Genomic DNA, 25,108 nt, shown 5'->3' with positions numbered 1-25,108 from the left:
AAATGAAAAAGAAAACTACCTAAATTATTACTATCTAGTTTGCAAAACACACCTAAACTAAATGTGTGAACTCACTTTTTAAAAGGCAAGTGAAACTGAAATTTTCTCAAAAAAATTATCCATATGGCATAAGTAATATTATGGTGGTATCTACATGGAAATTAAAAAATATTTTTTTAAAAAAAAATTGTATTTTTTTTTTAAAATCAACATTTAAAAAAAATCTGAATTTTTAAAAAGAATATGAAAAAAATAATAATTTTTTAAAAAAATTTCAAAAAAAATTAGAAAATCATAAAAAAATGATTTAAAAAATGGAAAAGTTGATTTTTTTAAAAAAAAATGTGAAAACTAAATAATCAGTTTTTTTTTTTTTAAAATAACTTTTTCATTTTTTAAACTTTTTTTAAAATTTTTAATATTTTTTTTACAATAATTATTAATTTTCAGTTTGTTTTTTTAAAACAAATACCCCCATTCGTCTTGAAAAGATTGTCCTATTTTGACTTGACACAAAGTTTAAGAAATAAAGGAAGACTTTTGAAATGTGTGGTCCAAAACAAGCCTTACATATTTGTGTGATTATAAATCATCTCATAGAATTAAATTATTTCTAAATATAAAAAGAGGACAATCTTTTTGGGATAGACTAAAAAGGAAAAGAGGGTAATTTTTTTGGGACAAGGGAGTAATTTTTTTATTTTAATTTTCATATAGGTGCTATTGTGACATTATTTATACATGTGGATAACAATTGGTAACATTTTTATATAATATGGAGAGTGTACGTAGATCAAATGTCATTCAAGAATAATTTGAGGTGTATTTTATAAACTAGATGTGATAGTTTAAGTAATTTTTTCAATGATAATTTGGATATAAAATTAAAAAAAGTAATAATTACGATGTATTTTTAACCGTTTATCTCTTTTTTAAACTAACAATTACAGTAGGTAACAACCAACCAAACAAGAATTTTATTATATATACACACACAAGGCCTCATCATGAGAGGACACACTCTCCTTAGTTCCACAAAAACTAAAGAGAATGAAACTGAGAGGCTGTGAAGAGCATTCAAAAGAGGTATATTTCTCTCTCAGTATAATATTCATCATTTCTTCTTGTTTACAAATTTTGCAACACTTTTACATAATGAATATTGCATCATTCATTTCTTGCAAATTATAAGATTAGTTTCTTATTAATTTTTGAGAGATTCTAATTACGAATGTCTTCCATATATTTTTCTGAGGATAAGGCGGTGATAATAATGGGTGCAATAGGGTCTGGTAAGTCTAGGCTTTTCATAGATCTAGCCAATTCATTTTTGATAGAGGCTGAGAAGTGAGAAATGCAAGTGTACAAACGTCTTGATATAGTTACACACAACTCTGTCTCTGTGGAAACTAGCATGCAAAGTTCTTCGCAAATCAACGAAGGGTCTTCAGTTCTGCCTTGTGCATCATTCTCGGTAAAAATATTACCACATTCGTGACTATATATTGTCCTTTGTACACTTGCATTTTGTCACTAATCACAACCTCTGCTGGAAAATGATAGCTATAGATCAAAAAGTCTAGAATTTTTAGTCCTTATTGCTTTCATAATTATCACTATCTTGTCCTTTGGTGAAAAAATATATGAAGGAATCTATAGTTAGAACCTCTCAGAAACTTATAAGAGGCTGACCTTGTTTGCGAGAAACAAATGATGCAATACTCATAATGCAGAAGTTACAAATCTGTAAACAATAAGAAAATTGATGAAGCAAAGAGACTGTGAAGAGAACTGAAAACTTGAGTATCTCGATCTTTCGCAGAGGACTCTTGCTACAGGTAAGGCTATGGATTCAGTTATGAAATCCATGATTTATGATTAAAGTGTTGCTCTATGAAGTTAATTTTCTGTTTTTTTTTCTTTCTCCCCCCACCCCCCTCCCCCCCTCCCCCACCTTAAGTATAGTACTTGTATAATCTTGATTAGTTGCTCTCAAATTGTTGTCAGCTGCTTATGATCATTAGTTGTGTATCAAAATTACCTGACGGAACCCCCCAATTGGATGGTATGAGTAGTTGTGTTTCTTGGAGTCTAATTGAGATGAAATGGGTGGACTTTAGTGATAGTTTGCAAGAACTCGATGCTTAGCAAAGGCAATTAGAAAATATAACACATTTATAGTTGTTTTTTAAATTGTCACTTTTTAGTGATATTTTTCTAAAATTGTTTCCTTCACCCTAATTCAGAAGACAGTCCAGTAAGTAAGAGCCCGTTTGGATTGCTTATAAGTTGCTTATAAGTTGTTTTAAATTTTTTTGAGTGTTTAGCTGGCCAGTTTAAAATCATTTTGTGCTTAAAATAAGTTCAAAAAAATAATCGGGCTCATTTGACGTAGTTTATCTAAAAAAAAAAAATTAGATTAGTTCATCTTATTTTTTTTACCTTATAAGCTTATAGGCATAAACTCATCCGAACATGCTCTAAGTCTTTATTTTCTCAAAACATAATGCTTGTGCTGATGCACATAGGATGATTCAATTAAGGGAAAAGGGTCAAAAATACCCCTCTATTTTGAAAAAAGGGCTAAAAATATCCTCCGAACTTATGTTGAGTTAAAAATACCCCTCTCATCCTTAAAGTTTTCAAATGTACCCCTGTCTTGACGGAAATTATCCCTCCAAATAATCTAAAATAATTTTTTAAACTCATTTTATCATTTAAATCTGACCCAATTAAATAATAACCCGTAAGATCCCCTTATTCCCTCAATATGTAGGTTTGAAGTTTGAGGGAATTGGGGAATAAGGGGATCTTACGGGTTATTATTTAATTGGGTCAGATTTAAATGATAAAATGGGTTTAAAAAATTATTTTAGATTATTTGGAGGGATAATTTCCGTCAAGACAGGGGTACATTTGAAAACTTTAAGGATAAGAGGGGTATTTTTGACCCAAAATAAATTCAGAAGATATTTTTAACACTGTTTTTAAATTTGAGGGGTATTTTTAACCCTTTTCCCTTCAATTAATGTCCCTTTCTTTCTGACATGTTGCACTAAAGTCAAGGCCAAAATTATCAAAGTGGCAGGGGATAATGTTCTACTTTTTAGCCCAACTCCAACGCGGTTTACGGAAATTTGATGGCGGTTTTCACGCTTCCTGATGTGGAAAAATGCACACATTATTATGTTAGTAACATACTCTCCACAGAAAAAAAAAAAAAAAAAAAGAGTTCACTTAATTTTTTTTTTATCAAAAAAAAAATTTCATTTAGTAAATCAAGAAAGAATTAATTTTATTTTTTCATATTTGTCCCTATTAAGTGTTATATGATTAAATTTTAATATCTATTTAATTAGGAATAGTTTAGTCAAATTATCTATTTTTGTCTATGAATTAGTGATCTCTTAAAGGTGTGAAAATGATTAAGTGGACTTTTTTTTTTTTTTTTTTTTTATCCACATAGATATCACCGGATCAAGGAGAGAAAGTCAAAAGAAAAAATTGCACCATAAAAAATTAAGTACTACTCCCGCTTGGTCAAAAAAAGAATTCACTATAGTTTTTTTTTTTTTTGAATAAAAAAAGAGTTCACTTAACAAATCAAGAAAAAATTAACCTTATTTTTTTATATTTGCCCCTCTTAAGTGTTATATGATTAAATTTCAATGTCTATTTAATTAGGGGTAGTTTAGTCAAATTATTTATTTTTGTTTAGGAGTTAGTATTTTTTTAAGGAGTGTGCAAATGACTAAGTGGACTCCTTTTTGTTATCCGGAGGGAGTAATACTTTTGCCATTCTTACTGGAAAGAAGGTATATGTCTACAGTCACCATGAAGAGTCAAGACCCTTATATGATTTTTAATGCAAAAGGTACATTTAAAAGTGCTCTTGAGAATTTTATAGGTAATAACTAGGTGGAAGCCCCTTTATAAAATAGCGTACTTAAGACCAAAATAATGGTAGGTAAAAATCTATTAGGATTCGTTTTTCACCAAATTAATGAATACACGTTCATGTCTCTATATATATTCTTTATATTAAATTATACGTAAATTAATATGCATTTTTATCTTAATTTATGATTTAATTGTGATAAATTAATATGTTGGTGTAAAAATCGAATGCAGATACATTTTTATTATAGAACTAGCATAGACTGAAGGCGTCCATTAATGTCGAAAAGATTGGGTTAGTAAAGTGAAGGCCAAAGTTTTCGAGGTGGGTTGAAAAAATGCTGCATCTTTCTACTTTTCTTACCTAGAAAAGGTCTCTCATTTTTCCACGCCACATCAACAGGGGTTTACGGATATGGACCACATTGGATCAAGAGAGAAAACTCAAAACTAAAATAAGCACCAATTTATTAATAAGAACACATAAAACTGATCGAGAGAAGAAGAGGGGCATCGTGGTCATTCCATTTAAACTAAATTTTGATTACTAAATCTTTTCTTATTTAAATGCAAGATGTCCTAAGTTACTGAACCTTAATTAACAGTTTACCTTGTATGATTCTTTTTATATAAATTTATAAGGATGTGCATGGGCAAGATCAAATTTAGAAGAGTTGAACTGCTTGACGTTATAAACCAAAACAAAAAAAATTCATCAAAATGGTTGGACCAAATCATCATTGACAGTTGCATAATAAGGACTAAGTTTTGTCGCCTTCATGATCACATTAAGAAATCAAGATTGGATAAATTAAGAGTCGAGACACCCATAATTTCCACTATTCTACTCACAAACTACCATGATCTCCACATTACGTACCTCACTAATAATCTTTTATTCTTATATTCATTATATAGGAAATTACACCATGAATTATAACTCTTGTAAGCTATGCAACTCCTATGACATAAAGATACACTAACCAAAGTTAAGGTACATGATCTAATGTGTCTTGTAAGGTACAAGCTAAGTATTCAATCTCTGGAAATGTTAATTTCGCATATATATACACTTATATACAGTGACAGAGCTAAGATTTTCACTAAGGGGTTCAAAATATGACGAAATAAATACACGAAGAAGCCAAATAGTGTTGAACATCTATTATATATACATAAATAATAATTTTAAACATGTATAAACATTATAATTTTTCGTCGAAGAGGGTTCTAACCTCCTAGGTCCTTCTCGCCCCTGCTTATATCTATTATCTTCTTGCGAACTATATCATAAACAAGATCCTACATATTAATTTCTAACACAATGATGTGATAAAAGCCAGTAAATCTTGAAGAAAACAGATAGGCATTGGACGTATAAATAAACAGTGCAAATGTCCGAAAAGTTCTATAATTACAATATTTACACCAGAACATGACACTCTCCACCACAGAGGAATTGAGGAAAAGATAACACATCAGGTGTGTTTGGCAGGAAGGAAAACAAGTTTTTTAAAAATGAGAAAAACAACTCCTTAATGGAAGTAGTAAAAACAAGTTCCGATCCATAAGTGACATTCTACACTAATTATCTCCTCATTACCCTCCAATACACTTTACCCTTACCCCTCAGCGAAGTGACACCTTCATGGATAAGCAACCGTCAACGGAAATGGTGAGAGAGGAAGTGGTAGTGGTCAGGGACGGACACATGTTGGCTTAAGCGGCGTCATCGACACTGGTTTGCCAAATTCTTTTATGGGCCTTTTTCATTTTTGTCCCGTCGGCTGTCATTAACTACAGACGCTAGCCAAAATATACAAAACCTATATACTGATTATGTATATTTATATATACTAGTCCCTCAGCACGTGCGTTGCACGTGTATGACAAGGCATGTAGTATATGATTTAATCAATATCAATTTATAACTTAAAAATAGTCAATTGATTAGCATATTGTTGACAAAAATAGACGTTATTCCAAAGTTCCCTAATTAGATAAGAAAAAAAGAATTTTAGTTTAGTTTCAATCATATATAAGGAGACTCTTCTCTACAATATATTGAGGAGAGAAATAACTTCACTCATTCCTTCCTAAAAATTCCTAGATCACTAATGAAAATTTCCTACTTTACATGGAATCAACATGGCAGTCTTCCTAATGGGGCAAAAAATTAAAATATTTGTTACACCCTCCGTTTCAAATTGGTTTTCTTACTTTTCTTGATAGTCCGTTTTAAAAAGAATATCTTTTATTTATTTATTTTGACAAACTTTTAATTCCAACTTCCCACATGACATTTTTAAGACCAAAAGATTAAAAAACATCTTCTTTATTTTCTTAAAGTATGTGTCAAGTCAAAATCAAACAAACAAATTGAAAAAAAAAGAAATATTTCCTTTCTAATAGTGCATACCGAATTAATATGTTATGAATTAAATGGGTGATCTTCAAAAGGTGATGATGTAAGGACATTCTCAAGGAAGAGACAGAAAAGAAGAGCATAGAAGTTAGATATTAATCCCTCATCACCTTAACATTGACAATCAAGAAAAGATATAAAAACACAAATATCTTCGGAGTCGCCGTAGGTATTAAAGACTTTTATCGTGGAACATTTTTTGAAGAATTTTTTCTCATGTTTCAGAAAACTTTTTAATATGCATCCAAAGTTATTATCCAACTAAATTGAGAAAAAGTTTATACTCAGTTACATATTATCTTAAATGTGAGGTAACAATTTTAAAGCAGTTAATCACATAAGAAGGTACAGTACTATACATGAGTACATCTTATAGTATATGTTTAGATGTAATCTGTTTGAATTGAGGAAGTGCAACATGTGTACTACTACATGATCATGACAAAGAAGAAGAAGAACTTTTAAAATACTACACGTGATTTTTGTCTTTTTCTAAAAGTTGGTCAAGGTAACTTTGAGTGTAGCAGTTCCTTGGCTTCAACTTTCGAATAGAGAAATTGATATTTGGTTTGAATATTTCAATTTGTCGGTTCAACATAAATTAATTTTCACAAAATAGAAAACAGAATAGAAGATTGAAAGTTTTTAGTTCTTAAACCAGCACCAACCGAATAACCGGATAAATTAATTATTTTGGTTCGGTCAATTAATTTGGTTTTGTTAGAACAAGGATGATAATAATAAAAGAAATCCAAAATAAACTTGCTTGGCTTAGAGGCACGTTAAGACGTTTCTTGAAGATAGTTGGAGTCTCTCCCACGAGCAAGCGGAAGAATAAATAACAACTCTATCTTCGGGATTCAACTAAGCCACAACAAGTATTATTCAAGAAAGTTGCTCTTCTATTCTTGAATTGGTGATTTCACCTTTTGATCAATGTCTCTAAAGTTTTTAGGGGAAATTGTTTTCTTGAAGTGCTTGCCTTTTCCAAAAGAATGAAACACTATTTATAGGATAAAAATTACATAACATAAAAGTTTTCATTAAATAGAATTTAAAATAGGTTCATGAATTTTTCTTAAAATACATGCAACTTTCATGTAACTTTCAAGAACCTAAAACGTAAAATACTAAATGAAGAATGTATCTTCAAATTCACATTCATTTAGTTTGAAAACTTTTATCAGATGAAATGTTTCAAAATTAATTAAAACATTAACTTAACAATCCCCCACTTGTTTCAAGAAATTTTGAAAATATTTTTGAGACATTAATCTAGTAATATGCATCAATAATGGTGTCTTTTGGACTTGAACCATTAGCTAGTGAATACATTCTAAATCATTGACTACTTAGTGAACGAATCTTGAACTAAGTAGATCATTAAATGAAGTAGAAAAATTTCCACGCACATTACTATGTTCCGGTGAAAATCGTAATCCTTTGACACCTTACGGCCATGTGTCCTGAATCCTTTAAACTAAGTGCTTTAAGATTTCCCTGTTAAAAATCTTATTGAAGCGGCCTCCACTTCGCACTTAGCGCGGTGAATTAATCAAGAGTAACTTTGCATACTCTGACCAAACAGTCTATGAACTCATTAAGAGAATTTAATCTCATCCTCCTTTAAAGCAAAGTGTCGATAAATCTATCAAGAGGGTTCCTACACACTCCAACCGATACCGGTTTATAGACTTATTAAGAGAATATAATCTCATCCTCCTCTACAGTAGGAATATTGGTAAATCTATCAAGAGTCGTCATACTAACTCCAACCGAGATCGGTCTTATAGATTTATTAGGAGAATAGAATCTCAACCTATGCACATTTACTCACTCTTTGAAGAAATGGAAGTTTTATTGATGTGCTCCACAATTGTAACTTTACTTGTTTTTCCCTTTGAACCTAAGATTACATCATTAGGTAGGGTTACCATAAAGTACAATTAATTTACAATAGGCTTTATTCCCATCCCTTTACAAGTTTCCATTACTAACTCTTTGCCTAACCCTTTAGACAAATGATCTGCTAGATTAAATCTGGACTTCACATATTGAAGCGATATTATGCCATCCTCCAATAGTCTTCTCACATGATTGTGTTTGAGACGAACTTGCCTTGATTTGCCATTGTAACAATCGCTTGAAGCCCGAAAAATAGCAGCTTTATTATCACAATAGATAGTCAAATGTGGCATTGGCTTACTCCACATAGGAATATCTATCAACATACTTCGAAGCCAGTCAGCTTCTTCTCCAGCAGAAGACATAGCTATAAATTTTGACTCCATGGCTGAGTGAGTAATACATGTCTGCTTCTTTGATTTCCAAGAGATTGCTGTTCCGGCCAAAGTGAAAATCCAAGCAGTAATAGATTTAGTGTCATTTGGATCAGAATTCCAAGTAGCATCACTATAGCCTTCAATAACTGCTGGAAAGGTAGAATAATGTAGGCCATTATTAATCGTGCCCTTTAGATACCATAAAACACGAATTAAGGCATTCCAATGTTCAACTCCGAGGTTACTGGTAAACTTGCTCAAAGTTCCTACTGCATAACCAATATCTGGCCTGGTACAATGCATGGCATACATAAGACTCCCAACAATCTGAGAATACGTCAATTGATCAAGAATGTCACTAGAGTTCCGCACTAGTTTGATGCTAGGATCAAATGGTGTAGGAGCAGGCTTGTCATCAAAATGACCAAACCTCTTCAGAACTTTCTCAATATAACTTGTTTGAGTAAGAGTCAAACCATTAGCTGATCTCAAAATTTTAATGCCCAAAATTTCATCAGCTTCTCCAAGATCCTTCATTTCAAACTAAGAAGCAAGAAATGATTTTGTTTCTTTAACTCTTTCAATATCAGTTCCAAAGATCAACATGTCATCCACATAGAGACAAATTATAACTCCCGAATTTTCTTGAAATTTACTGAATATGCATATATCGCCACCATTAGAAATCATGGCCTTTCTAAATTTCTCATGCCATTGCTTTGGAGCTTGTTTTAATCCATAAAGAGATTTACGAAGCTTACAAACTTTATGTTCCTGACCAGGAATGATAAACCCCTCTGGTTGTTTCATGTAAACTTCTTCATCTAGATCTCCATTCAAAAACGCGGTCTTAACATCCATTTGATAAATTATCATATTATGAATTGCTGCTAAAGCAATTAAGAGCCGAATAGATGTCATCCGAGTTACAGGTGCAAAGGTATCAAAATAATCAATATCTTTCATTTGAGTAAAACCTTTTGCTACCAAGCGAGCTTTGTACTTATCTATAGTACCATCAGATTTTAATTTCTTCCTAAAAATCCATCTACAACCAATAGGTTTACACCCAGGAGGAAGATTTGATAAAATCCATGTATTATTTGACATGATAGAATGCATTTCATCATCAATAGCTTCACGCCAAAAAGGAGCATCATGGGAAGATACTGCTTTAGCGTAACTTTCAGGATCTTTTTCAACCAAATAAACTTGAAAATCAGGTCCAAAGTTCTTTGGTTGGGCTGATCTTATACTGCGCCTCAGATGGCTTTCTTCCACGGACTCAACTGTTTTCCTTTTAAGAGGAGATGTAAAAGAACTTGCATCTTGTTCTAAAGATTCTTTTTTCTTAGGAAATATATGCTCAAAAAAGTTAGCATGTAAAGATTCAATAATTGTGTGAGGACTTGGAGTCTTAAGATTTAAGAATCTATAAGCCTTACTGGTCTGAGAATAACCAATAAACACATAATCTACTCCTCTATAGCCAACCTTAGCCAAATGTTGATCTGGTAATCTAACATGAGCCAAACAACCCCATACTTTAAAATAATTTATATTTGACTTTCGATTCTTACAAAGTTCATAAGGGGATGCCTCAAGTTTCTTGGAAGGTATTCGATTCAAAATATGACAGGCTGAAAATAAGGCTTCAGTCCACAAATTTCCAGGCATACCAGATCCATAAAGCATAGAATTAACCATTTCTATCAAAGTCCTATTTTTCCTTTCTGCTACACCATTTTGTTGTGGTGTATAAGATGTAGTCAATTGTTTTTCAATGCCTTCTTTTTCACAAAAAACAATAAAATCTGATTTTAAATATTCTCCACCTCTATCAGATCTAATTGATTTAATCTTCAAACTCAATTTATTTTCAACATCTGCTTTATATGTTTTGAAAGACTCAAATGCCTTATCTTTTGTTCTTAATGGAAAGACATATGTATATCTTGAGTAATCGTCAATGAAAGTGATAAAATATCTCTTACCATGACGTGACAAACAATCCATCTCACAGATATCGGTGTGAATTAATTCCAAAAGTGTGGATGTCCTTTCAACCGTCTTAAAAGGTTTCTTTGTTATCTTGCATTTACTACAAGTAAGACACTTAGTAGTATGATCTTTTCCACAGTCCTTAATTAATCCATTTTTCACCATAAGTTGTATGGATCTAAAATTCATATGACCAAGACGTTCATGCCATAAATCTAGAGACTCCACAATATAAGCAGAAATATTTTCATTATCAATATTGAGTTTGAACATTCCATTTGTAGCATAGCCTTTTCCAACAAATATGCCATTTTTAGACAGTATAAATTTATCTGCCTCAAAAATCATTCTAAAACCATGCTTCGAAAGAAGCGTACCTGACACCAAGTTCTTCCGAATTTCAGGAACATGCAACACGTCCATCAGCGTGACTATCTTTCCGGAAGTAAACTTCAATTCAACAGTTCCTTTTCCCACAACCTTAGCAGAGGACGAGTTTCCCATTTACAAAACTTTGTCGTCCCCTACTAATTCATAGGTCTTGAAAGCATTTTGATCACCTGATATATGACGAGTTGTGCCAGTGTCTATCCACCATTCCACTTGATTTCCTGCTACAAATGCTTCGGTAACCATTGCTACAAATTCATCTTTTCCATGATTATTTGCCTTTTCTTTCTTCTTTTCAGCTTTAAGAATTTTACAATCATGCGCATAGTGACCAAATTTGTGACAGTGGTAACATTCAACCGACTTAGAATTGGTACTAGTACGCTTAAAATTCGTGCTTCTCTTTGCCTTCAGAATTTTCTTATTAACAGATTCCTTCTTGGTTGATTTTTCTTCAACCACATGAGCTTTCATGACGGGTTCCTTCAAAATATTATTGTCACGATATCGAGTCTCTTGTTCAATTTCAAATGCTGCAACAATTGCTCAAGAGTCAAATCTTCTTTTTTGTGTAAGAGTTTGCTTTTGTATTCTTTCCAAGAGGAAGGAAGTTTCGAGACAATAGCACCAACATGAAAGTTTTCATCAAGAGCAATTCCAGAGATAGCAATTTTATTAGCTATAAGTTGGAATTCTTGCACTTGTTCAGTGATTGACTTATCATCAACCATTTTGAACTCCATATAGTTTGAAACAAGAATTTTCTTTGAACTCGCCTCTTCCGCCAAATAGATATTTTGGAGAGTGTCCCAAATATCCTTAGCAAATTTGCACTTGGTATAATATTGATCATAAAATTTGTTGGACATTCCTCCAAGAATATAATTCTTACATAAATAATCATCATCTTTCCACTTGGCAATTTGTTCTTTAATCAAAGTAGCCTCGTCAGTTGCTACCTCAGAACCAGGAGCATTAGGACAAGGTTGTTCAAGAACATATGCCAACTTCAACCGTCTTAAAAAGAATTTCATCTTTCCACGCCATCTAGGAAAGTCTTTGCCATCGAATATTTCAAAATTAGGATTAGGCAGAGATGGAACACCATTCAATGTTGATGTAGTAGCCATAGAGACAACTATCTTCAAATTGTTAGAACAAGGATGATAATAATAAAAGAAATCCAAAATAAACTTGCTTGGCTTAGAGGCACGTTAAGACGTTTCTTGAAGATAGTTAGAGTCTCTCCCACGAGCAAACGGAAGAATAAATAACAACTCTATCTTCGGGATTCAACTAAGCCACAACAAGTATTATTCAAGAAAGTTGCTCTTCTATTCTTGAATTGGTGATTTCACCTTTTGATCAATGTCTCTAAAGTTTTTAGGGGAAATTGTTTTCTTGAAGTGCTTGCCTTTTCCAAAAGAATGAAACACTATTTATAGGATAAAAATTACATAACATAAAAGTTTTCATTAAATAGAATTTAAAATAGGTTCATGAATTTTTCTTAAAATACATGTAACTTTCAAGAACCTAAAACGTAAAATACTAAATGAAGAATGTATCTTCAAATTCACATTCATTTAGTTTGAAAACTTTTATCAGATGAAATGTTTCAAAATTAATTAAAACATTAACTTAACAGGTTTTAACCGAATAATCTCATCCTTATACAATAATATATCGAAGATGGAAGAATACGTTATGTCTAATGCAAAAAAAAAAAAAAAAAAAAAAAAAAAAAATATAATAGATTATCAAAGAAAATTATAATTTTGTAAAGGATATGTAATAAGTAATACATCGTGTAACAAACATACACCAAATGAAAATGTCAAACTATATGCTTGAGTGAGAATTAAATTGAGTACATGAAATAAAACTTACAAGTATTGGGCGACGTTTTCTTTTGCCAAATTAAATGAACGTGAGATGTTTGGCATATAGGTTTAAAGTCAATGATTTACAGCCAAGCCCCTTTTCGGCCAAACAGTTAATGTCAAATGTGGAAGTGCAACATGTGTACTATACTACATGATCATGACAAAGAAGAAGAAGAAGAAAAACTTTTAAAATATTACACGTGATTTTTATCTTTTCTGAAAGTTGGTCAAGGTAACTTTGAGTGTAGCAGTTCCTTGTCTTCAACTTTTGAATAGAGAAATTGATATTTGGTTTGAAATTTTTCAATTTGTTGGTTCAACATAAATTAATTTTCACAAAACAGAAAACAGAATAAAAGATTGAAAGTTTTTAGTTCTTAAATCAGCACCAACCAAATAACCGGATAAATAAATTATTTTGGTTTGGTCAATTAATTTGGTTTTAATTGAATAATCTCATGCTTATACAATAATATATCGAAGATGGAAGAATACGTTATGTCTAATGCAAATATATATATATATATATATATATATAATAGATTATCAAAGAAAATTATAATTTTGTAAAGGATATGTAATAAGTGATACATCGTGTAACAAACATACACCAAATGAAAATGTCAAACTATATGCTTGAGTGAGAATTAAATTAAGTACATGAAATAAAACTTACAAGTATTGTGCGACGTTTTCTTTTGCCAAATTAAATGAACGTGAGATGTTTGGCATATAGGTTTAAAGACAATGATTTACAACCAAGTCCCTTTTCGGCCAAACAGTTAATGTCAAATGTGGAAGTGCAACATGTGTACTACTACATGATCATGAAGAAGAAGAAGAAAAGGAGGAGGAGGAAGAAAAACTTTTAAAATATTACACGTGATTTTTGTCTTTTCTGAAAGTTGGTCAAGGTAATTTTGAGTGTAGCAGTTCCTTGTCTTCAACTTTCGAATAAGGAAATTGATATTTGGTTTGAAATATTTCAATTTGTCGGTTCAACAGAAATTAATTTTCACAAAACAGAAAACATAATAAAAGATTGAAAGTTTTTAGTTCTTAAACCAGCACCAACCAAATAATCGGATAAATTAATTATTTTAGTTTGGTCAATTAATTTGGTTTTAACCGAATAATCTCATCCTTATACAATAATATATCGAAGATGGGAGAATACGTTATGTCTAATGCAAAAAAAAAAAAAAAAAAAAAAACTAAAAAATATAATAGATTATCAAAGAAAATTATAATTTTGTAAAGGATATGTAATAAGTGATACATCGTTACAAACATACACCAAATGAAAATGTCAAACTATATGCTTGAGTGAGAATTAAATTAAAGTACATGAAATAAAACTTACAAGTATTGTGCGACGTTTTATTTTACCAAATTAAATGAACGTGAGATGTTTGGCATAGAGGTTTAAAGACAATGATTCAGCCAAGCCTCTTTTCGGCCAAACATTTAATGTCAAATGTGTTTATCTCAGAGAACACATCAGTTCGGCATGGGTTGTTTTTGCACGACAGTTTTTTTTTTTTTTTTTTTTAAATATGGTAATTAGATTTTTAAGAAGGGTATTTAAGTTAGGGAGTTCATATTTTTAATATAGTATAAATAAGTATAAATAACTTATACAAAACCTGTACATTTGTTGGCTATATTTGTGCGGTCCAAAAATGTAATAATCTCTTCTTTCTTTCTTTCTTTTATTATACTTTATGTATATCTAATTAATATACAAACACAAATATTTCGTACAAATAAAAAAAATGACACCACTTGTCTCGGACCTTCTTAGCTTGCCTGTTCAGGTGTCAAAAATTTCTTCAAGGTGGTCATGAGAGCGAGTCTGTTATTTTTTTTTGGCATGTTTAAAAAAATTTAAGCTTTATCAGCTATGCGTGAGTTTAACATTTATAAGCTTTAACAAAAGTTTAATTTTGTATAGTAGAGCAACCAGATAAGGAGCCCGTTTGGATGGGCTAATTTTAAGTGGCTTTTCAGCATAAGTCATAAGTTAAGATTTGTAGCTTTTCGCTTATTTTGACTTAAAAATAAATGTTTAAAAGCATTTTTTTTTACTTTATCCAAACACTACAAAATGGCTTAAAAGCTGTTTTGGCTTAAAATCACTTAAAATAAGTCAATCCAAACGGGCTCAAGGAAATTGTTTCAGCTAATATAATAAGGGAAATTGACCTAATATACCTATTTTAAGACTCTATATTACAAAACATAAGGATACTTTTCCTTATATACAAAATATACCAATAAAATTACAAAATATACCAGATTTGGACTTAATGGGATACTCACGATTTTAAGCTTTTTTTAATAAGGAAAATCTGATTTTAAATGTGGACTTAATTCTAGAATAGTTACCATTCAACTTCATCTTCTTTTAAAAAATATTTCTCTCCCCCCCCCCCCCCCCCCCTCCCAATTCTAGACACCATTTTCATTCCTAAAATTCATCTTCTCTCCTAGTTTAAATGTTCAAACCAATATTACAAAGTATTTTTGATTACTAACTTGTGTATTAATTATATAAAAATTGATTTGTATCGTTTTAAGATATATATGATCTATGTGTGTTTTGAAAATCTGTATAAATTATGTAAACTATAGTTTTAGAAAATGTTGAAAACTAATATATGTATGAAATGTGAATGGAGTCTGCTATATGTCATTTTTTAGATATATGCGGCACAATGTGTATGAAACGCGAGCAAATTCGATATCAATTAGTCTTAAAAATGTTGAAAACTGATATGTGTAATAAATGTAGATGAAATTTGATTTGTATCAATCAAACAACTTATTTATACATATATACTTTTTCATAATCTATACATACTTTGATAAGATTTTATACAATTTATATGTACTTTATCATAATCACAATATACATATGACTTTTATATATATTTCATACGTAGAAATTATAACAAATTTATACATTTATACATATTGCATACAAAAATTCATATATATTTATTTTCTGGTGTATGAACTTTGTATGGAATCTGGTTTGTATCAATTAAAAGTTTATTATACATATTTTTCTCAAAATTTATAAATACTGTGATTAGATTTTATACAATTTATATGTACTTTATAATAATCAAAATACACATACAATTTTTATACATATTTCATATATAAAAATTACAAGAATCTATACAGTTATACATATTGCATACGAAAATTATACATATATGTTTTTTGGTGTATGAACTTTGTACATAAAAATTACCGATTATAATAGAGTTTTTGAGTAAAAGTTGGAGAAATTAGGTAACACTATTTCTTAATTTTGAATGCAGAGAGAAAAGTAGATGAAATAAGGAAGCAAAAGTTGGAGAAAATAAGGGAACTACTAAATTTTGAATAGAGAGAGAAAAGTGGATAAAATAAGTGAAATAATTTCCTTACCTTATTTAATGTGTTTTATTTACTTCTTTTTAATTTACCTAATTCGTATAGATTTTGTAACAAATCTATTAATATATTTTGTAAACTGAAAAATATCGTCATGTTCTGTAAATATACCCTTTTACCATGTACATATATGTTTTTTACCCGTATAATAACCTGATTATGAAAAAACTACTCATTTCTGCAGTATGCAATTTCAGGGGATTAGTCATGCTTCTGCCCGCTTGAATTACTTTTTGAAAAGCTGACATTTCTAAGCATGTGAGTAACTTGAGATGTATCAATACCAAAATTGCTCATAACTTTTGAATTACAAAATAAGGAGGAAAATCACACAAATTAAAGTTGGCTGTCTTTGTCCATGTACAAAAGAAAGTTGATTTTGCGAGGAGTGCATTATTTAGATTCAACTGCCAGAATGGTATAACTTTTTTACGGTATAACAATTTCTAATTTGAAATTTTAACTTTTTTGTTAGTTTTTATTTTTATTGAAAAGCATTTTTTAGATTCGTCAATTACTTGAACGTGTCCTTCGACCCACGTCATTTCAGACCCTCCTTTCTAGTAGCCCATTACTTGAACGTGTAACGTTGATTTTGTGCACTTCATTCGATTTCTTCTTTGAGGCCCCTAGTCTCTAACTTTTTGGAATTTAGCGGAACAACAAAGTCCATTTGCTTCCAGAATACTCCTCTGCTCGATGAAATTATAAACGGAAAAGGTCCAAAAATATCCCTGAATTATTGAAAAAGGCTCATAAATACCCTCCTTCCACCTTTTGGTCTAAAAATACCCTTCCATCCACCTTTTAGGTCTAAAAATACCCTTAAGGTTTATTTTTGGCTCAAATATACCCCTCAAACTAATAAGTTAAAATTAACTCTTTTAAAAAGCCAAATGACAATTTGTAATTGGTCAATAATAAAATTCCGTAATTTAAAAAAAAAATCCAAATTTAAAAAAAAATTGTCAATAATAAAATTCCGTAATTTACATATTTGTTTTAAAAAAAATTGTGTGGAAACTTAAAAATTAAAAACTAAAAAATTTAAAAATATGAACGAAACTGTTTTTATTTTTTTTTGCATTTCGTGAATTAATCAACGAAATATGTTTTTTTTTGCATTTCGTGAATAAAAAAACGAAATAGGAAATTATAATTTTTTTTGCATTTCGTGTATTAAAAAACGAAATAGGATAATTTTTTTTTTTCGTTCATATAAAAACGAAATAGGATAATTTTTTTTTTTCGTTCATATAAAAACGAAATTGGAAAATTGGACAAAATATATTTTCCAATTTTGTTTTTATATGAACAAATTTTTTTTTTTTTATCCTATTTCATTTTTCAATACACGAAATGCAAAAAAAAATTATAATTTCCTATTTCATTTTTTTATTCACGAAATGCAAAAAAAAAATTCGTTGATTAATTCACGAAATGCAAAAAAAAAAACAGTTTTGTTCATATTTTTTAATTTTTAAATTAAATAATATATGTGTCCAATCACAAAATGTCATTTGGCTTTTTAAAAGAGTTAACTTTAACTTTGTTAGTTTGAGGGGTATATTTGAGCCAAAAAACAAACCTTAAGGATATTTTTAGACCAAAAGGTGGAAGGAGGGTATTTATGAGCCTTTTTCAATAGTTCAGGGGTATTTTTGAACCTTTTCCGAATTATAAATTATAATTTGGAAGACCTCCCTTGAGTTTTGCTTCATAATACAAATTTCTCTTGTGATTTATATTATTACGTTGTCTTCCTTTTTTTTTTTTTTTTTTTGTAGTAATTCTTTTATCCTATTTATCTGTAATGTAAATAATATGATTTGACTAATTAATCCTTCTCCAATATAAACTCTTGTAATTAACTACTCCAAGATCCATTATCTCATTAATTAATTTATGATAGACTATTTTGTTTAACAAATACGCTAAAAAGATAGTGGGCTAGAATATAAGGGGCAAGGAGGAACCCTGTCTGCACTCTTCTGGTGAGACGCTTGACTGCTGTTGTTATATGTTTATGTTGATTCCTTGCCCTATGTTTTAGTGTCTTCTGCCCATTATAACATTGGGAATTGCCAAAAATGGATATGTATAAAGTGCATTCCTTGTGTTAAGTGCTATTGAATTCTGGTTCTTCTTCAACAGAATATTGACAAAGCTGACTTCCTTGCTTATTTGATTCTAATTTTCTGTTTGTATTGATGAAAGTAACAAACACTTTTCAATTAGTGAAACCTTTGCCAGAAGTCTTTTTTTTTTTTAATTTTAATTTTTAATTTTTTTTTTTTGGCAATTGACATCATCCTCCTTTCTTAATCTCTAAACCGTTATGCTTTGTGTACTTCCATATTTGTTCATTAATTTTCTCTATTTGGAAAATCACATATATAGAAAGCTAGTGATGATAATGAAGTGACCACCTGATTCTTAATATGCAGAGTTGCCATTATGTCCATCAATAATATGAGTGAGAAGAGATCTGCGGCAGATAGAATTAGCAATATTCCTTGTGATGTTAAAAGCACAAGTACAAAGGGGTGGTACGTTCCGAACTAGTGTTTTGATGGTAACATTTGTTAGTGTTATGATTTTAATGATGACAAATTGTTGTGTCGGTATACTCAAAGGTTCAACCAAACCCATTGAACATAAAAGCCCAATGAACAAAAAAAGTTCAGTTAGCTGCAAAGGAGTACAAGCCCAAGTCGGCTGCATAAGGAAAGTATCTCAAGGCACGAAGAAAATAAGCTCATGCTTATTTTTGGAACAAGGATCAGATTTTACTCAAGCAATCAAATCAGTACAATCGTAGAGATTCAAGCATTAAATCAAATCTGCATATACAAGGAAACAAGTACCATTCAAACAAGGCAAATGACGCATAAGGAAAGCAGTTGTACAACATTGATTAGCCATCAAGGACACATAAGGAAACAAGTATCTACTAAATAAGGGTGATGCCACAGAAGGAAAGAAGCGTTACAGATTAATAAGTTCTTGCTTTATTCTTAGAAATTAGGATCCTCAATATTCCTAATTTACAAGGATCAATTCTCTTGGGTTGACATCTCTACTAAAAAAGAGTCTAACGGCTAGTTGATTTGAAGACTATATATTCAAGACTCTAGAGACGAAGAAAAACATACTGTCGTCTCATACTCTCAAGCTTTCTGCTTTACTTTTCACAAACATTGTATTCTTGAGTGATATAGTGTAAACAAAAAAGAAAAGAGAGATAGTATAATTTGTGAGGCATTGTATCAAAAAGATTACAAGTGTTTGAGTGTAGACATGGGAGCTCCATTCAAACAAACCATGTACCAATCCATTTACAAAGAGCTGCAGAGAAAATCTTTGCAACCCAAGGGAACTGGACTAGGATTCACATTGAATCTGAACCAGTATAAAATACCTGGTGTCATTTACTTTCTGCACTTTTATTACTGCATTACTTTATAGTCGACTAGTGTTCTAAGTTAGTCGACTGACTGAGCGAGAAAGTTACAATTCACCCCCCCCCCCCCCCCTTTGCACTTTCAATTCGTATCAGAGCAAGGTCTCACATTTCATTGCTTAACAGCAAGTGAGAAAAGATCAAATGACTGCATATCAAATTCCTGGAACAATCTTACAAGATGGGCGCTCCATAACAAGACCACCCTACTTCAATGGTGAACACTATTGTTATTGGAAAGAAAGGTTCAAGATCTTTGTGCAATCAACAGACATCAAGCATGGATCGTGATCAAGAAATGACCTAAGACTATCCCAAATGTGGATGCAAATACAAAAATTGATCTGGAGTCACATGATGTGACTAAAGAACAACAGGAAACTCTATCAACAAATCATGTGACTCCAAAAGTGAGGAAACCAAAATTGATGCACTAAGGCATGATTATGAAGCTTTTAGCATAAATGATGATGAGAACATTGAATCAATGTTCATCAGATTCAGCAAGATCATTGGTGAACTTAAATCTCTTGGAGTGGCCTACAACAATTCTCAACAAGTAAGAAAACTTGTCAGAAGTCTACCAAAGACTTGGGAAACTAAGGCGATTGTTTTGGAAGATGGAAATCTGGACAATTTTACCTATGACGAACTAAGAGGAAATCTGATGGCCTTTGAAAAGAACTATATTCAAAGATATCAGAAGGATGAAAAGAAGAAAATGGTTGCTTTAAAATCTCAGGCTGAAGAATCTGATGATGAGTTTAAAGAAGAAGAAGTGGCTATGATTTCTAGGCATGTGATTGAAGTCATGAGAAGATCTAGAAACAATAGAAATGGAAGTTCAAATTTCATAAAAGGTAAAACTTCCACTGTTTAAAGAAATGATGGAAAATGCTACGATTGTGGAAAATATGTTCACATTGCATCTGAATGCCCTGAGGCAAAAAAGAAACCATCGAAAAACTATCAAAAGCAAAAAGCATTCAGCAGTTGGAGTGAAGATGAAGCCTCTGAAGATGATGAAGAAGGAATGGAGAACATTTACTTCATGGCGATTGGTGAAACTAGCGAGGTAAGACCTTATCACTGTTCTAACTGTAGCGAAACATAAGAATTGCTTGATCAAACACTTGAAGATTTAAATAGAGTGTTTAATGAGTATAGGAAACTTAAGAGAGAAAGAAGGGACTGGGAACTTAAACTAGAAGTAGTTGAAATAGAAAGGGATCTTCTTCAAGAAGAAGTTGAGGACTTGAATTGCAGCTTAATGGGTTGCGTAAGTCCACCAGTCATAGCTCAGTTAGATCTAACCAGTCGACTTGTAACAACAAGTCAACTAGGAAAAGACCTATCAGTGATAGTAATACCTCTGAAAAATCTAAGGGTGTGTCGACCAATTATGAGGAGACAGTTCAGTCTAATAAAAGCTTTCAAACAACTGAAAGGAAGTCTCCAAGAAACATTTATTACTCGACCACTCAGTCATTCTCTGAAAAACACTATTTTCAAAAATGTTTTAGCTGTGAAAAAACGGGTCACAATTTTTTTTCAATGTAGATTTCGCTACACATCTTCTCCAGGTTGGATATGGAAGCCCAAGACCAATCATCAAAGAAGTAACTCTCAAGGACCCAAGGAAGCTTGGGTACCTAAAAAAAAGTAACTACTTTGTTTTACATGAACACGACAAGAATAAATCAAAAGGGAAATGGTATCTAGATAGTGCGTGTTCCAGTCACATGACAGGCGACAAAAGTTTGTTCAAATCAGTCGCAGACTTTGATGGAGGATTAGTTACTTTTGGTGACAACTCATCAGGAACAGTAATTGGTACAGGAACTATTTCTTTTAATAGCTCTTGTGATATGACTAATGTTTATCTTGTTGAAAGACTCAAATATAGCCTCTCAAGTATCAGTCAGCTATGTGATTCTGATTTAAAGGTAAGGTTCAAGAAGACAGGCTGTCTCATAGAAGACAAATCTAGAAAAGAAATTCTTCCTGGTAGCAGAACAAAGAATGTGTATGTGCTTGACTCTGTTAAAAGTCTAGCTGGACACATTTGTTTGACTTCAATGGGAGAAGATCCTTGGGTTTGGCATAAGAGACTTGGGCATGCTAGCATGCGGCTATTTGAGAAATTAGCCAAACACAATTTGGTTTTAGACCTGCCTAAAATAAACTATTCAAAAGATCATATATGTGATGCTTGTCAGAAAGGTAAGCAAACAAGAAGTTCTTTTAATTCCAAAGATATTGTATCTACTTCTAAACCCTTGCAACTTTTACATATAGACCTTGTTGGTCTTACTAGAACTGTTAGCATTGGAGGAAAAAGGTATGCTTTTGTTATCGTTAATGATTTATCCTGTTTGTTATACCCCATTTTAACCGGGTTGAAGCGGAGTACAACATATTGGAGATTCCTAAATTGTTTGTTTTAAGGAGTCGCCACCTAATTATTTATGGTGAATTAGGACACCTAATTTTTATTAAAGTCATGTTTAAAGTTAGCTGCGTTTAAGGTCTGCGAAACTTAAGATTCTAGGTAAGGGTTCAATTAGTCTAAAGGGAAGGTATTAGGCACCCTTTAAGACCCATTAACAATGGTTAACCGACCGGACTAAAATTAATTAGGCTAAGTATAAATATGATATTATAGAAAAAGAAAGTTGCTTTGTAAGTATGACTAAAGTTATAGATAGACATGTAAGAATGCTATTTAAAATAGAACTTGTAGAAAAATAACTATTTGTATAAAACAAGATTTTAAGTGCTATTTAAAAGTAAGACTTACAAAAGACTAATAGTTCAATATAGATTATGTAAGGATTGTTTCAACAAATGTACATTTGAAGCGTTGAAAAAGAGCTAAAGTGAAAGAGTTATCCGTTAAATTAGTTTGCCTTTTATTTCTCAAATGAGTTAGCATTAGTGTCAAATATGTAATGTTTTAAATTTCTAAGATAGTAAGAGCGAATCTTGATTCTTTTAACTCAAATACGTAGTCATGCTATTTTGAAAAGTCAATTATTCCAAATAAATTTTATAGATACTAGATAAGTAGTTTAGAACATAAATAGAAGTGAATGTAATTTTGTGGAATTAACTACCCATTATTAAACTAAACTCTTAATGTCTAGAATGTATCTAAATTACCTAAAAGATAAAATGTTAGTCATACAGGGTAAATAAGAAATACATAACAAAAGTAAGATAGAAGGGAAGAAGGGCAAATGGAACAGTCCATTTTTGGACTGCTGCTACAGCCTATTTTTGTTATTGGGCTTCGGTCCAGAAAGACCCTTTTTTTTGTTGTTGTTATTGCTGTGGGCAGGCTGGACAAGAGAGGAGAAGATCAAGTTGGGCTACGGCCCAACACCGAATGCGGGAGATGACGAGTCGCTTGGGCTCGTATGCGATGTTCATGCATAAAAACAGAAGAAAAGGATTAGTATACAATCGACGAATAAGGTCAAACATGTAGAATACAAACTCAACCAAATCAGCAGATTGTGTATATTCTATGTATATTTGAAGTATACCTTGTGTATACGTAGGTATATGATCTCACAGCCTTAACAACGTTAAAGCATTTATAACGTACTGAAGCACATAATCTGCCCAACAATGGCAGTAGACATTACAAGAAAAATTATACAATATGCTAAGGCAAACAACATCAACACAGCAATAGCGGTGAGTATTGCAGAAAAACTGCCTAGTATGTTAAGGCAAACAACATTGGAGTATTTATACATACTAAGGCAACATCTGCCCAACATTAGCAGTAACGAGATCTGTAGATTTTGGGATGATTCATGGTATACCAAACATCTACTAAATTTAGGAGGGACATTTATGGCATTCAGACACATTTCAATTCATATCTTTATGTTAACAAAGCAAGACACCAGTAGTTATAATAAAAAAAATCATCTCTGCATGTAGCTTATAATACTAAAGCGATAACAGAATATCGTCGCCTCTCAGTTCACATTATTCAATCAGTTTCTCATCTATCATGAACATATAAAGAGGAAGACAAAATACTGAGGCAGAGACATAACACAGACAGGTAGAATACCAGGCCTCAAAGTCATTTTGAAACAAGTAATATATGATAATGTTACAGCTATTGCAAACGCAGACATACATCATACATGATTGACTCACAGAACACTTTTCTGGTAAGGGAGCAGGCAGGTGGAAGTTCAATGGACTAGTTCATATATACTGAATCATCTTAACACTTAATTGTATATTTTCAGCAAATGAGAAGAATGCATTATCTAGTTAAAGAATAGTTGTTGCAGTTACCTCTTTTCTCAAGATCATTACATGTACCCAAATTAAAACAAATAAAACAGATGCGAGATCACAAGGTTGTCAGAATCATCAAGAGGCAACTACTGCAGTTAGTCAATAGAATAGGTGGTTTAAAAAGTCTTAGATTTTATGACATAACTGGGCATGCTTTATATCATATTGGATTCAACTGCTTCAACCAAATGATAACTAAGCTAGCAAAATAATTCAAAGATTTCAAAGGAGGTACACACAACATATATTCATAAAATTTGATCGAAATAGGACCTCAAACATGTGTCATAAATTTCCCAGAATACTAGATAGGTTCACAGGTGCTACCAGTTGCATCTAACAAACTTTCTACCCACACTTTGCGACTTTGGGATACCAAACCAATCGAACTAGACTCATATCATGGACACAGATTTAACAAGAACGACAGTAAAACTATGCACTAAACAAATGAAAGACCAGAACTTGAATTACTCCGTCATTCAGCAGCCAGGTTTGAAACTACCATCGGCAGTTTTTAAAATGGGCATTTAACTGCTTCTTAACAAGATGAACATATATTTATGACCACAACACAATTTATAATGACATAGATTTGTAATACCCTGGGCTTAAAGGAATGTGCCTGATCACAGTTGAATCAATAGTAAAATCACAAACCACAATATTGCACTTACTAACAAAATATTACTAAACTAATGCAGGTTCTGCCAACATCGTTTGAAACCAATCGACATCTAATCTTCATTATGGAATGACCAGCCTTGCTATGACAACCAAAATTAATCAACATGGAATGCTTACTCAATATAATACTGATCTAAAGGACACTTAAGGCAGTTGATCTAACATGCTATACTAATCAACCAATTCAACTTTAATATAGCTAAATGCTGCAGGCAGGTCGAGCATAGGGGATCAGGTTAAAGTAGTCTATAGGGCCATGAAAAACTGGGTCAAGCCGAGATGCCTAGACAAATTCCATTAGCAA

At 31.5% G+C, this 25,108-nt stretch overlaps 1 long non-coding RNA gene across 3 annotated transcripts; it reads left to right on the top strand.

Annotated features, from left to right (window-relative positions):
- The first annotated feature begins 976 nt into the window (after positions 1–976).
- LOC132635510 (uncharacterized) lies at positions 977–19,762 on the top strand. 3 transcript variants are annotated; one of them, XR_009580577.1, is made up of 3 exons: positions 1,001–1,838; positions 4,132–4,222; positions 18,776–19,762. It is a non-coding gene; the product is annotated as an uncharacterized LOC132635510 (long non-coding RNA). The 3 variants fall into 3 exon arrangements; XR_009580578.1 differs by lacking the exon at positions 18,776–19,762 and adding an exon at positions 4,301–4,570; XR_009580576.1 differs by lacking the exon at positions 18,776–19,762 and having other exon boundaries at positions 977–1,838; positions 4,132–4,570.
- The last annotated feature ends 5,346 nt before the right edge of the window (positions 19,763–25,108 follow it).

The sequence above is a fragment of the Lycium barbarum genome, chromosome 4 (assembly GCF_019175385.1).
Source record: "Lycium barbarum isolate Lr01 chromosome 4, ASM1917538v2, whole genome shotgun sequence".
NCBI lineage: Eukaryota > Viridiplantae > Streptophyta > Magnoliopsida > Solanales > Solanaceae > Lycium > Lycium barbarum.
This window is presented reverse-complemented; position numbering and strand designations above follow the sequence as displayed.